The following is a 13,981-nucleotide window of genomic DNA, read 5'->3' as shown; positions in this document are numbered from 1 at the left end:
TTAGTGTCCTCAGTAAGATACCATACCACAGTGTATCTTGTCTTCATTTCAATTTTCCCAATGGGTAATAATGATGAGCATTTTTTTCATGTGTTTATTATGTTTATATCTTTGGTTAAATGCCTTTTCAAATCTTTTGTACATTTTTTAAAGTTGGGTGTCCTATTAATGTATTTTTAGAGTTCAGAGTCTTATTTTTTTGTTCCTATATTTTACGTTAGGTAGACTTTTCATTGTAAATTCTTGCATGCATCATGTAGTTTAAATTTTATTTTAGTCCAATTTAAACTTTTTCTTTCAATTGCTGAGTTTAACACATTTACTTATAAAAAATAAAAATAATACACAAAACAAATAGGAAATCCAGTTGTACAAGTTTGTACAAGATTGCCTGTCCTTGTCCTTTCTGTCACTCTCATTTTTGTAAGAGGCAATGCCTTTAACCATTTATGACTTTAGTTGTAATGAGGAGTCCAAACCTATGGAGGATAGTTTTAGATGGAGCTTTATTTTTATTGACTTATCATTCCTTTGAATCTTATCTATCCACTTCCTGTTGTGTTAGTTGAAAATTTAGCTAACTTTCAAACACATTCACAAATATTGTTCTGTATTCCACCAACTTCCCCAAATAATGTCTTTTCTAGTTTGCATCAACTAAAAATGACGACTTTCTCGTGTAGTTATTTGTGTAGAGTTGTATACTTCTTGGAGAAGGCAATGGCAACCCACTCCAGTACTCTTGCCTGGAAAATCCCATGGATGGAGGGGCCTGGTAGGCTGCAGTCCATGGGGTCGCTAGGAGTCGGATACGGCTGAGCGACTTCACTTTCACTTTTCACTTTCATGCATTGGAGAAGGAAATGGCAACCCACTCCAGTGTTCTTGCCTGGAGAATCCCAGCGACGGGGGAGCCTGGTGGGCTGCCGTCTATGGGGTCGCACAGAGTCGGATACAACTGAAGCGACTTAGCAGCAGCAGCAGTATACTTCTTACCGCCTTTCTTTTTTCTTACTGAGAGAATAGAATAGAAGTAAAGCATGCACATTCTTTACTCTGTTACTAATGTCTTCCAGCTTCTTAATAGTTTTCTCTGTTGCTTGGGACACAATGTTGAAGACATCCTTCTTGGACTCTTGAAGTCAGTATTTTCCTATCATGTGACCAGTAACTTCACAAAATACACATCTGTTTCCTTAAACTTCATAGAGTTTTATGGGTTTTTTTTTTTTTAATTCAAGGCTTTGCTATTTCTTGATTTACTTATTTTACTTGAGAACTTCAACAAATTTAAAGAAAAAAAGGTAAATGAGAGCCAGAGTAATACAGACTATTTTGGCTATGATTAAAATTAACTCAAATTGTCTAAAATATAAAGGAGAATTATGTATTAATTCAAGGAAATTCTAGGAATACAATGGTTGTGTTCAAGGCCTCAATAATGTCATATAGCTCAGTCTCACTTTCATATTTAGCATTTTAGAAACTATCTTCTCATGATGGCCACTGAAAGATCTGAACTTAACAGCTGTCCAGGCTTAAGTGCAGAGAGAGCTTTCCTCAGCAGTGAGCCTGCTGATAGGTAAAAGTTAATAAACATGTCCCATGGCTGAAGAGGGGCATGTATCCACTTCTGATCAAGTCAATATGAACAAAGAACAGCATCCACACCTCGTGGAGCTGGGACTTGTGCATAGAATCACCCAAACCATTTGAATGGTGCTTGAAAAAGGAGTAGATCCCAGATGAAATTTTCTTTGGTAATATTAGAACAAAGGGGATGAATGCTGAGAACACAATAAACTTCTTCCTCACAGGGTAAGGGTCCTTTGAATGTCTGTATTTTCAGTTTTGCTCTGGTGATAAGCAGTCTCGAAGTCTCAGTAACTTACGACAGCATAAATTTATTTCTGGCTCACATTGTATGAGGGCTGTAGATCAGCTTCAGCTCCGCTTGACTCAGCATGCTCAACGTGGCTCAGCAGCTCAATATCTTATTCAGAGCCTCAGGCTGATAGAGTAGCCCCTGTTTAGGATGTTCATTCTCACAGCAGAGGGCAGGGATGCGAGAGTGATATCAGACCAAATCAAGCAGCAATATTTAAAGAATCCTACTTAAATATGGCAAATGTATATCATGTTCATTCACATCTCAATTGCCAAAGCACATCTGCCTGGTCAAAATCTGAGGTCAGTGCCATGGTGACATATGCTCAGAAAAATCACAGGTAGATTGATAGGGATGTATAATCCTGATACAAGGAGAAAGTGAACATTTTTCAGCCGCTATACAATCTACCACAAGAGTATAGAATTTTAGATTACAAACTATTTCCCTATAAATTTTGAAGGTATTTCAGTTTTTTGGCATCTACTTTTACTGATAAAAAATGTGGTTGACCTAATAATTATTATTCTTTTACAGCTTATTTTATTTCCTTTAGAAGTTTTCAGGGTGCACTCTGTCTCAGTTTGGAGAAATTTTGATTTGCAATTTTTATCAGATGTTTTGTTTTGCTTCACATATTTAAGTCTAAATGTTTTTTGTTTTTGTTTTTGTTTTTTTGCATGCGATTTAATGTGTGTATCCTTTCTTTTAGATAATGTGTGTATCCTATATTTAGCTTCGCTGGTGGTGCAGAGGGTAAAGCATCTGCCTGCAATGCAGGAGACCTAGGTTCGATCCCTGGGTTGGGAAGACCCCCTGGAGAAAGAAATGGCAACCCACTCCAGTATTCTTGCCTGGGAAATCCCATGGACGGAGAAGCCTGGTAGGCTACAGTCCATGGTGTCGCAAAGAGTCGGACACGACTGAGCAACTTCACTCACTCACTCATCGTTTATTTTAATTGTTTGCTAGATGCTGAAGCTGAAACTCCAGTACTTTGGCCACCTCATGCGAAGAGTTGACTCATTGGAAAAGACTCTGATGCTGGGAGGGATTGAGGGCAGGAGGAGAAGGGGACGACAGAGGATGAGATGGCTGGATGGCATCACTGACTCGATGGACGTGAGTCTCAGTGAACTCCAGGAGTTGGTGATGGACAGGGAGGCCTGGCCTGCTTCAATTCATGGGGTTGCAAAGAGTCGGACACGACTGAGCGACTGATCTGATCTGATTCTTTTCTCTTGTATCTTTGCTAATTTCAAAGGGATATAGTGTATTCATTGTTCTTTTCTAAATGTGATTATCTCTATATCTTTAAATTATATTGCCTAAGCTTCTCTAGTTATTAGCTACAGAGAGTAAACAATATCCTTTTACTCTCTGCTGTGGAAAATTAAGGACTATTATACCCTTCCCCAACCCAGGTGGCTATGTGGTAAAGAAATCCCACTGCGAATGCAGGGGATGCAAGTTTGATCCCTGGGTAGAGAAGAACCCCTGGAGAAGGAAATGGCAACCCACTCCAGTATTCTTGCTCGGGAAATCCCATAGACAGAGGAGCCTGGCGGGCTGCAGTCCCTGGGGTTGCAAGACAGAGGAGCCTGGCGGGCTGCAGTCCGTGGGGTTGCAAAGAGTCAAACAACAATAACCTTCCCTGTCTGTCCAAGTTTCCCAACTTTTGGCACACTCGGACATATTTTTGCCTGCTGTTTTTCAAATGTATTAACTTTTGTTTCTATAATTAAAGCATTCCATTTGCAGCCAGTTTTTATAAATGTTAAGATTTAATGATATATTTACCTAGATTCAGAATTCTCTTCTAAGCCTTTCACTCCTTGATGTATTGATCCCTTGTTTTTAATTTTGATTCATTATTTATTTGACTGCATTGCATTTGCAGGTAGATTTTTATAAGTAATACTATATATGTTAGATTCTTTTACATTTCAAAATGTCTTTCTGTTTTCTTTTAATGTGAAAGCTACCCTTGTTAAGAGTGTATTTAATATTTTTCCCCTGAACATTTTTTAGATGTTGATTTTTGTTCTCAGTACTTTAATGAGCTGGAACAGGCTGGGTGTACAATGATAATTACATATTATTTTATGTTTAAAACATATACCAGTTTATGTCTTATTCTCAAGGATTCTATATTTCTTTTCTCTTTTTTTGACAGATGATAAACTTTCCATTCACATAAGCAAAATTTGCTTTGCAGCAAATTGCTCCTTCTATGCTTTCTATTCTGTTTGTTCTAGTTGCTTTGATAGGGATATCTCCCATTTGATTCTCCCTTTATATTTGCTTTTCCTCTTTTCAGCACATTTTAATTCTAACACAATTTCACAACATGTTTGAAAAATTAATCTTCTTTGCTGCTGCTAATTCCATGTGAAAGTGTTTGTTGCTCCGCTGTGTCCAACTCTTTGTGACCCCATGGTCAGTAGCCCACCAGGCTTCTCTGTCCCTGGGTTTTCCAGGCAAGAATACTGGAGTGGGTTGCCCTTTTATTCTCCAGGGGATCTTTCCAACTCATGGATACAACCCAGGTCTCCCACATTACAGACAGATTCTTTACTGTCTGAGCCACCGGGTAAGTCCCAAAATAGGTACTAGGGATGGAACCCAGGACATATTTCTTTGGATACCACAAGGATATAACATAGTAATTCAGTGTTACATTGGGAGGGATCATACATGCTACATAGACAAAATCTTTACTTTAGGACTAGGAGGAGTTTGGGATGAAGTTATTTACATATGGCCCCACAGTCTGTGACCTCTGAGCTGGGTTGAGACAAAGACACAAACCAGAAATCATTCAGTGAGGAAAGGAGAGTGGTTCCTTATTATTACCTTGAGTTTGTTCCTTGTCTTCAATTGTTAATACTTATCACAATTATGATTGATTGGGAAGCATGACCTTTTCATATATACATTGTGCATCAAAAAACCAAGTGAATTTTATATAATGAAGATAGCAAATTTATTTCCTCAAAGCCTTAAGGCTTTAAATACAAGTTATCTTAAGTGAATATTGTTAAGAGCTTCTCCAAATTATCTTTCACAATGAGATGTATAATCTAAGTTATATCAAAAAGCCAAGAAACTTAGATGACTCAGGCTTAAGCCGCAATTTCTGCTGCATGTTCTAAACAATCAGCTCTCTAGTCTAGCTCTGATATTTATTAATAATATATTTATTAGAAGGATGTGGCTTAGGAAAATGCTTCTTTCATATTGAAGAATTTTAGTCATATGTGTACCAATTCAGTCTCATAGTTTCCATTAGGATGATTCAACAGTTTTTAAGCATTTCAGTTGTAAGTGGGACTCAGAACTTGTTTTCTTTCTTCAGTTTATGGAGTCAGACAAACTGACACATTAAATAGTAATCCTGAAATTGTTTATTCTTCCTGTGTTCATCAGATAATTCTCCACTGGCTCACTTTAGTGAATAAGTCTTTGCAACACAGCAAGAAAAAAGGAAATGTAGTACAGATAGAGCAAATCTTTCATAATTTAACATCTCTCTATCTATGCTATTTCAAATATATATATATATATATATGGCATGTTACATGTTTGTGTTTCCTCCAAAATATATTTTTAAATGACAATGATATAAAATTTAGTATGTGGAATTATGTATCATTTGGTTTTATTTTTTATTCTTTAAATACCCTAAGAAAGATTGAGGGAAGATAGAGAAGGAGGTGACGGAGGATGAGATGGTTGGATGGCATCACTGCCTCAATGGACATGAGTTTGAGCAAGCTCCAGGAGATGGTGAAGGACAGGGAAGCCTGGCATGTTGCAGTCCATGGGGTTGCAAAGAATTCGACATGACTTAGAGACTAAACAGCAAAACCTAGGAATCAGCAAAAGTGCAAATAACTATATTATGAACTGAACTTATGCCACATAAAATCACTTAAAAGAATTATTAATAATTACTGTTTCTAGAGTACACAGCTTATGAGAAGTTTAAAGAAAGCAACTATTTTTTGCTTTCTTTTACTTTTTTTTTTTTTTTTTAAGAGAGGCACTTTACATCAATGTTTATTGTCACAAAAGGCCTATTTTATGTTCTGGCATACAGTTTTTTACTTTTTTTTTTTCTGTATCACTTTTTTTTTTTAATTTTATTTTATTTTTAAACTTTACATAACTGTATTAGTTTTGCCAAATATCAAAATGAATCCGCCACAAGTATACATGTGTTCCCCATCCTGAACCCTCCTCCCTCCTCCCCCCCCCATTCCATCCCTCCGGGTCGTCCCAGTGCACCAGCCCCAAGCATCCAGTATCATGCATTGAACCTGGACTGGCAACTCGTTTCATACATGATATTTTACATGTTTCAATGCCATTCTCCCAAATCTTCCCGCCCTCTCCCTCTCCAACAGAGTCCATAAGACTGTTCTATACATCAGTGTCTCTTTTGCTGTCTCGTACACAGGGTTACCATCTTTCTAAATTCCATATATATGTGTTAGTATACTGTGTTGGTGTTTTTCTTTCTGGCTTACTTCACTCTGTATAATAGGCTCCAGTTTCATCCACCTCATTAGAACTGATTCAAATGTATTCTTTGTAATAGCTGAGTCATACTCCATTGTGTATATGTACCACTGCTTTCTTATCCATTCATCTGCTGATGGACATCTAGGTTGCTTCCATGTCCTGGCTATTATAAACAGTGCTGCGATGAACATTGGGGTACACGTGTCTCTTTCCCTTCTGGTTTCCTCAGTGTGTATGCCCAGCAGTGGGATTGCTGGATCATAAGGCAGGTCTATTTCCAGTTTTTTAAGGAATCTCCACACTGTTCTCCATAGTGGCTGTACTAGTTTGCATTCCCACCAACAGTGTAAGAGGGTTCCCTTTTCTCCACACCCTCTCCAGCATTTATTGCTTGTAGACTTTTGGATCGCAGCCATTCTGACTGGTGTGAAATGGTACCTCATAGTGGTTTTGATTTGCATTTCTCTGATAATGAGTGATGTTGAGCATCTTTTCATGTGTTTGTTAGCCATCTGGATGTCTTCTTTGGAGAAATGTCTATTTAGTTCTTTGGCCCATTTTTAAAAAGAATTGGCTTATATATTTGGTTTATACTTAAATATGTCCCTCTTAAAAAATGAGTCTATAACACTATTTTCTTTGCTTGATAAAATATTGTTTTATTGGAGAAAATGATTTGATTCTTATGATTGCTGGACTATAAATTTGAATTATATTTAAGGGTTTTTGGACTATTTAAAAATATTTTAACATCATTCTAAGCTTCTTATTTAAAGGGTTATGGTGATTTATAAAATAAACATCTAGTCAAATATGCTTCAAGAAGATTAATTATCCATTCTCCCAAACACTGTATATCAAAATTTCTATGCACTCGTGTATTTATGACAGTCTTAGTGATCAACTTTTTTACAACAAAACATTACTGTTGCCATGATATTGGATTAATGACTGTGTTTACCTTCACAGTAATGGAAAATATTCAACAATGCAACATTTTAAGCTTGGAGGTCTGACTAATGCTGCAGAACTAGATGAAATTTGCTTAACTCAAGCAGTGTGTCTGAGAAGAATAACAACTCTGAGTCGTGCTATTTGCTGCTCAATGTCAGTAAACATATTTTGTACCAGCGTGACTATTTTCATTCTTCCTTGTGTACATTAATTCTGTATTTTTAGAGAGGGTATGCAATATAAAGTGTAAGGTTTCTTTAGGTATGATCATAGTTGTGAGCACATTTAGATATGTCAAGTCCCAGTAACATGAGCAGTAGGGTGAAAGGGAAAGATTATTGGGTTTGTTTACTATCTGGAATAAATGTGTCCTCCCTTAGCTGGCTTGCTTAAGGGCAGGTTGTTATGATGGTGAGCAAGATCCAAAGGGATGAAAGTTCAGATCTAGTCTAGGCAGGTTTTGGTGCATGAAAGAAAGATTACTCAATCAATTAAAGTTGACTTTTCATATTAGAGCTGACACTCAAAATCACTGGTGATTTTTTCAAGGAGGACCCTAGACAGGCACTAGATAATGGAAATATGACTCAGTTCCTGGGAGTGACAGCTTCTTCTGGTTACATGGTTTTAGGACAGAGTTCTATTCCTAGCATATCACTGAAGGATCAGGTAGAAACATTGAAGAAAAAGTAATAGTCAAATAGATGTGTCCAACAGGTTGGTGAAGGAAGGAATGAGAAGAGGAGAAAGAGAAGCTCCTTCAGTATTTGCAAAGCTAAATAAGAAACTCTGTAGGTAACTAGAATTTACCCAAGATATCGGTTTTACTGAAGAAAGACCAATCCAAGACTATATCATCCGGTTGCTAATTTCCTTTTATCTTGTTCAGAATTGACTTAAGAATTAAGAAAGTCTAATTGAGTAAGGGCTGATTTGAGCAGTTCCACTATGATGAACCTACAAAGTCAGGGGAAAATCAATAAAAATATCCTATCCATTCTTGAATTATCTCATTAAGGGTGGGAACATGATGAGTTATGATTTATAAAACAGCTAAATCTATTTTATAGGCAATGTATATGTAGGTTTGGTAGGATTTAATGAATTATGAGATAATTTTCCAAAGTTTGCCTTTAAACTCTGATATAAAAAAAATAGATTCTGTTCAATATTCTGTAATAATGTATATGGGAAACGAATATGAGAAAGAATAAATACATGTATGTGCTTCCTTCCCTGGTAGCTCAGATGGTAAAGAATCTGTGCACAATGCAAGAGACCTGGGTTCAATCCCTAGGTCAGGAAGATCCCCTGGAAAAGGGACTGTCAATCCACTTCAGTATTCTTGCCTGAAGAATTCCATGGACAGAGGAGCCTGGTGGGCTACAGTCCGTGGGGTCACAAAGAATCGATCATGACTGAGTGACTAACACTACCACTTACTACTAACACTACCCCTTACTACTAACACTACCCCTTACTACTAACACTACCACTTACTACTACTGCTATTACTACTACTACTATGGGCTTCCCTGGTGGCTCAATGGTAAAGAATCTGTCTGTAATGCAGGTGCCCGGGGTTCGATCCCTCGGCGGGGAAGATCCCCTGGAGAAGAAAATGGCACCCCACTCCAGTATTCTTGCCTGGAGAATTCCATGGACAGAGGAGACTGGCGGGCTACAGTCCATGGGATTGCAAAGAGTCAGACATGACTTAGTGACTAAGACACACACACATATATGTATCTGTGTAACTGAATCACTTCGCTATGCACCTGAAATGAACACAACCTTGTAAATCAACTATTCTCCAATATAAAATAAAAAAATTAAAAGTAGATTCTGTAAGGAAGAAAGCTTTGCTGTAAAGTATCGGTTTCTTTTTTTGGGTGTTTTTGTTTTGTTTTGTTTTGTTAGTATCTATCAAGTCTTGGTAACTTTCCATATTTGTACATGCCATTACTAATGACAGTCTCCATGAAAGCCTGTCTTTTTCAACTCAAAACCAAGAACTGGCTCAGAGAAAAAGCCTCAAGCAACATGTGTTAAATCAACAACATCCCATTAACATGCTTGGGGTAACTTAGAATAATAGGACTTATAGGCACTCAATCAAATGTAAGCATCTATGTTAAAATTTATGGTAGCAATACTCCCTTGAGTATGCATAGGTGTCTGCCTCTCCTAGCCTCCATACTTTTAGTATGATACTTAAAGTTTCTTTATCACTGTAAATAGTATTTCTCAAGGCATTAAAATTTTATGGTTTTCATTCAAACTTCTTCACTCCTTTCCTTACTTACATGTTCTAAAGCAGAAATTAATTTGAAATTTAAAATGGAAACAGGCTTATTTTCTCTTTTCTGTACTTGTCATTCTTGTTTACAAATAGACAAGTAGATACATGGAAGCTATGAGCTTTAAGCATTGGAAATATATTCTTCATCTCACACATACACAGAGAATTCATTAGTTTTACATTAAGTAACATGCTTAAACATTTAAAAAGTGTTAAGAAAGAACTGATTATGTCATCTGATATTCCATAGTTCTACTCCACTTTCTATAAATTTCTATTTTGCTATCTGGTCATTCATGGTCAAAGACTCCTTATTAGTAACAATGGAATTCAAAAGAAAAAGTGTATTTACTATGCAAATGCTATTATTTGTTTGACTTTCTTTGACAAGTTGTCGATAAGCTATAACACTTCTAAATAAAAGCAGTTAATGCTCCCTTTTTCTAATTTCTTTAAGAAATCAGTAGAAATGATCATCAGACCTGAATTTGGAGAGTTGATTATCCATATGATGATAAGCTCTTATTGTAATCACTGCACAGCATGTGAGAAGTCATTAGATGAAGTACTGAAGTTCCCAGGTCAGTGACTATAATAAATGTGTACGTAATACACACTTTGTTAAGAGAAGCACTGATTACCCACTGTTGCTTCAATAGAGTTCATTCCATTACCCAGATATACACATACTGAAAAACAACACTGTTGCATCTTTCTTCCAGCCCTTACTTGACCATACCACAGACAAATCAATAACTTACCTAGCTTGTAGAATGAGTAAAGTCTTACCTCTCTTGCTCTCAATGTCTGTCTTTCATTCTCTAAACCCATCTCTTCAACAAGTCTTCCTTAAGGAACATAAGACCTCTCTCTTCCTATTTCCCACATGAAAAGCAATGAAACAAGAGCTAATTGTATAAAGCTGTAGTTGTGCAGTTTCCTTGCCTGAGGTAAAATTATGAAGTATTTATAGGAAAACAACTGTGGCCTTCAGTCCAAGCTAGGTTTTCATACTCTGATCCAACTTTCCCAGTTATTTTTATATTACTCTTGTGTCTCTGCCATAATTGGTCCTGAATTCAGAAGAGAGTAAGCTATGTCATCTAAACATCCACACACTTTGATGTGAAAGAAAGTTAAACACTGAAGTATATACAAAGGTTAATTCAATCTCTGCCTTCACAGATTTTGTGATCTACATAGGGATAATACAGTTACCCAGAGTTATTACCCAAATAGCCACAATATCAGGACAAAAAATATCTAAAAACGTAGAACATGGGTTGTGACAGAGACTGTAAGCTGCCTGCTTCAGTGTCCAATCTCTTCTTTTAGAATGTTTCTGGTCAAGAAGGAAGTTTACATTTACCAACATCCTTTCAGCTAGATGGTGCCATTTCCCTAAACACATGCTGATCAATGAGTTGGAAGTTGCAATATTATATGGAACTTATAGGTGATTAATTTAAAAGAGAGTCAGAATGTAACTTTTGTCTCTCCTCTTTTCTCCTTACTGCTTAGGATGTTCCTTCTGTCAATGAGTCTATTTTGGTCTTGAAGACATGGGTCACACCCTAGTCTTAGTGAAACTTGAAGCTAGAAAGTCACCATTCCCAACCTAGAGACTGCTCAGATTGGGCCTTTTACGAGAAAGGTTTAAATGTTTATCTTTGCAAAGCACCATTTCTATGATTTCTGTTAGGCACATTTTGAGATTGATGACATATGAGATAAGTATGAACAATGAGTAGGAATAATATGTGATGCTAAACTGGTGGGAGAAGAGTGTTCCAGTTTAAGGGAACAGCGTGTGCTAGAGAGCAAAGTGGCTTTTCAGAAATTGAAAAAAAAATAAAAATCATCTAGCTTTGTGGGAGTGGAAAATATGTGAAGAGAGTTCAGGTCTGGAAGGCCTTGAATCCAGACTGAAAAATAATAGATAATTGAGTAAGCAGAGACTGCTACAGGTTTCTGCACCAGGAGAGATGTAACTATTCTGTGCTTTAAGAAGATAAATATGGAAACCATGAATGGATGAAAGTAGAAAGGAAAACTCAGCAGAAAGGTGATGAACAATTGAGGGGTTGTTGCACAACTCAGTAAATATAGTAACTCTACTGACTTGTATATTTTAAAAGAGTGAATTTTATGGTATGTGAATAATATATTAAATAAGCTGTTATTTTAAAGCAAAAGAGTTAAGTGGGTAGACTACAAAGTGGGAGAAGGGCTTTAACTTGGAGATTGGCAGTGAGTGGAAACAGAATATGTATAATGATATCTGACATTATCAAATGTATTAACAGGGTTGTCTAAGCTAATATTTCCAGTCCGCAAGACTCTTTAGCCCATTACAGTTTTGTTCCTGCATGCCACTGAAACTCCTCTTGTTCACATACTATTGATGAAAGAGTATCATTCATTGGTCTCTTCTCTGTTGCAAAATGTAAGGCTTTCTGTAGCATTTGACATTGCGGAACACCTAACACTTCTTGAAATTCCATCCGTGGCTTGGAAGGTAATCTTTCCTGGGTTTCTCACTACCTTTTTTAGATATTTTTAATCAGATTCTGTTAAGGTTCTCTAGAAAATCAGTAGGATATGTGTGTGTGCGGTGTGTGTGTGTGTGTGTGTGTGTGCATGTGTGAATGTATGTGTGTGTTACAGCTTGAGTCTGAAGGTAGCCTAGAGATAGAATTCCCTTGTTCTCAGGATACCTCAATCCAGTTTCTCTTAAGACCAACTGATTGGATGAGGCCCACCCATATTATGAAGGATAAACTGCTTCATTCAAAGTTTACTAATTAAGTGTTAATCTCATCTTAAAAAAATCTTCACAGAGATATTTGGTTGGTGTTTGACCAAATATCTGGTTATCATAGCCTAGCCAAGTTGATATAAAACATTAGCCATTGTAGACTTCCTCAATAAATATGCTTTTGCCCACCTATCAAAGTAAGTCTTTTCTAGTTTTTTACTCTTTAATTCCCTTTGCTACCTAAATAATATTATACCTTTTATTTAGAAATCAATTGTATATATACCCTTTTAATCAGCAACTGCTTGTATAATCACATATCTGCTATTTTAAAGCTGATTTCTGTGTTATCTGCATTGAAGAGATATGGTGTATATGTGTGTGTCATAAGATATCAATAATATAAACATAGAGAAGTAAAGAGATTCAAAAACAAAATCATAGAAGAGAGACAGATTTAGAGATAAAGAGGATAAAAATAGCCATAAAAGACAAGAATGAAACAGAATAAAGCCTGATGTGTCAGGTGGTAAGAAAAATAAAAGGAGCCAGCTTCTGTGTCACTGGAGATAGTGTCAGTAGTTACAAATGAATCAGGAAACTCAGAGAAGATGAAAAGTGAGATAAAGGTAGTCAGATTTGGTGACTAGAAGATAATTGGGGATTTTATTGGAGGGAGGCATGGGTTCACTGACATAAAGATGTATAGCAGAAAATGACTTCAATATTTAAAAACAAAGAAACCTGCAACAACTGTTGCAAGGGTGGAAAACCTCTAAAATTATTGTGCTTGGATGACATGCAAGTTGTTAAACCATCTGCTTATGATCTCAAGAACTTGAGCAAACTGACAAGCCACTCTTCCTCAATTTCCTTTTCAGTAAAATGGGATATATATATTTATTCAGTTTAGTCAATTCAGTTCTCAGTCATGCCTGACTCTTTGCGACCCCATGGACTGCAGCACACCAGGCCTCCCTGACCATCACCAACTACAGGAGTTTGTACCCAAACTCATATCCATTGAGTTGGTGATGCCATCCAACCATCTCATCCTCTGTCATCCCCTTCTCCCGCCTTCAATCTTTCCCAGCATCAGGGTCTTTTCCAATGAGTTAGCTCTTCGCATGAGGTGGCCAAAATATTGGAGTTTCAGCTTCAACATCAGTCCTTTCAGTGAATATTCAGGACTAATTTCCTTTAGGATGGACTGGTTGGATCTCCTTGCAGTTCAAGGGACTCTCAAGAGTCTTCTCTAACACCACAGTTCAAAAGCATCAATTCTTCTGCGCTCAGCTTTCTTTATAGTCCAACTCTTACATCCATACATGACCACTGGAAAAACCATAGCCTTGACTAGACGAACCTTTGTTGGCAAAGTAATGTCTCTGCTTTTTAATATGCTGTCTAGATTGGTCATAATATATATATGCATGTATGTATACATATATATGTATGTATATATAATATTAAAGTAGGTATTTAATATAAATACATATTAAAGGATTATAGTAAGTATTTTATAAAATAGGATCCATCAATTGTTTGATAT

At 36.7% G+C, this 13,981-nt stretch overlaps 1 long non-coding RNA gene across 1 annotated transcript in view; it reads right to left on the bottom strand.

Annotated features, from left to right (window-relative positions):
* LOC123333108 overlaps positions 1-10,598 on the bottom strand; it is a 30,419-nt gene extending 19,821 nt beyond the window's left edge. The window contains exon 1 of the long non-coding RNA XR_006550260.2: positions 10,461-10,598. This is a non-coding gene — a long non-coding RNA (uncharacterized LOC123333108). The remainder of the gene's footprint in view (positions 1-10,460) is intronic.
* Between the last annotated feature and the right edge of the window lie 3,383 nt (positions 10,599-13,981).

The sequence above is a fragment of the Bubalus bubalis genome, chromosome 4 (assembly GCF_019923935.1).
Source record: "Bubalus bubalis isolate 160015118507 breed Murrah chromosome 4, NDDB_SH_1, whole genome shotgun sequence".
NCBI lineage: Eukaryota > Metazoa > Chordata > Mammalia > Artiodactyla > Bovidae > Bubalus > Bubalus bubalis.
The sequence above is the reverse complement of the archived record's forward strand: the minus strand, read 5'-3'. Positions and strand labels throughout refer to the sequence as shown.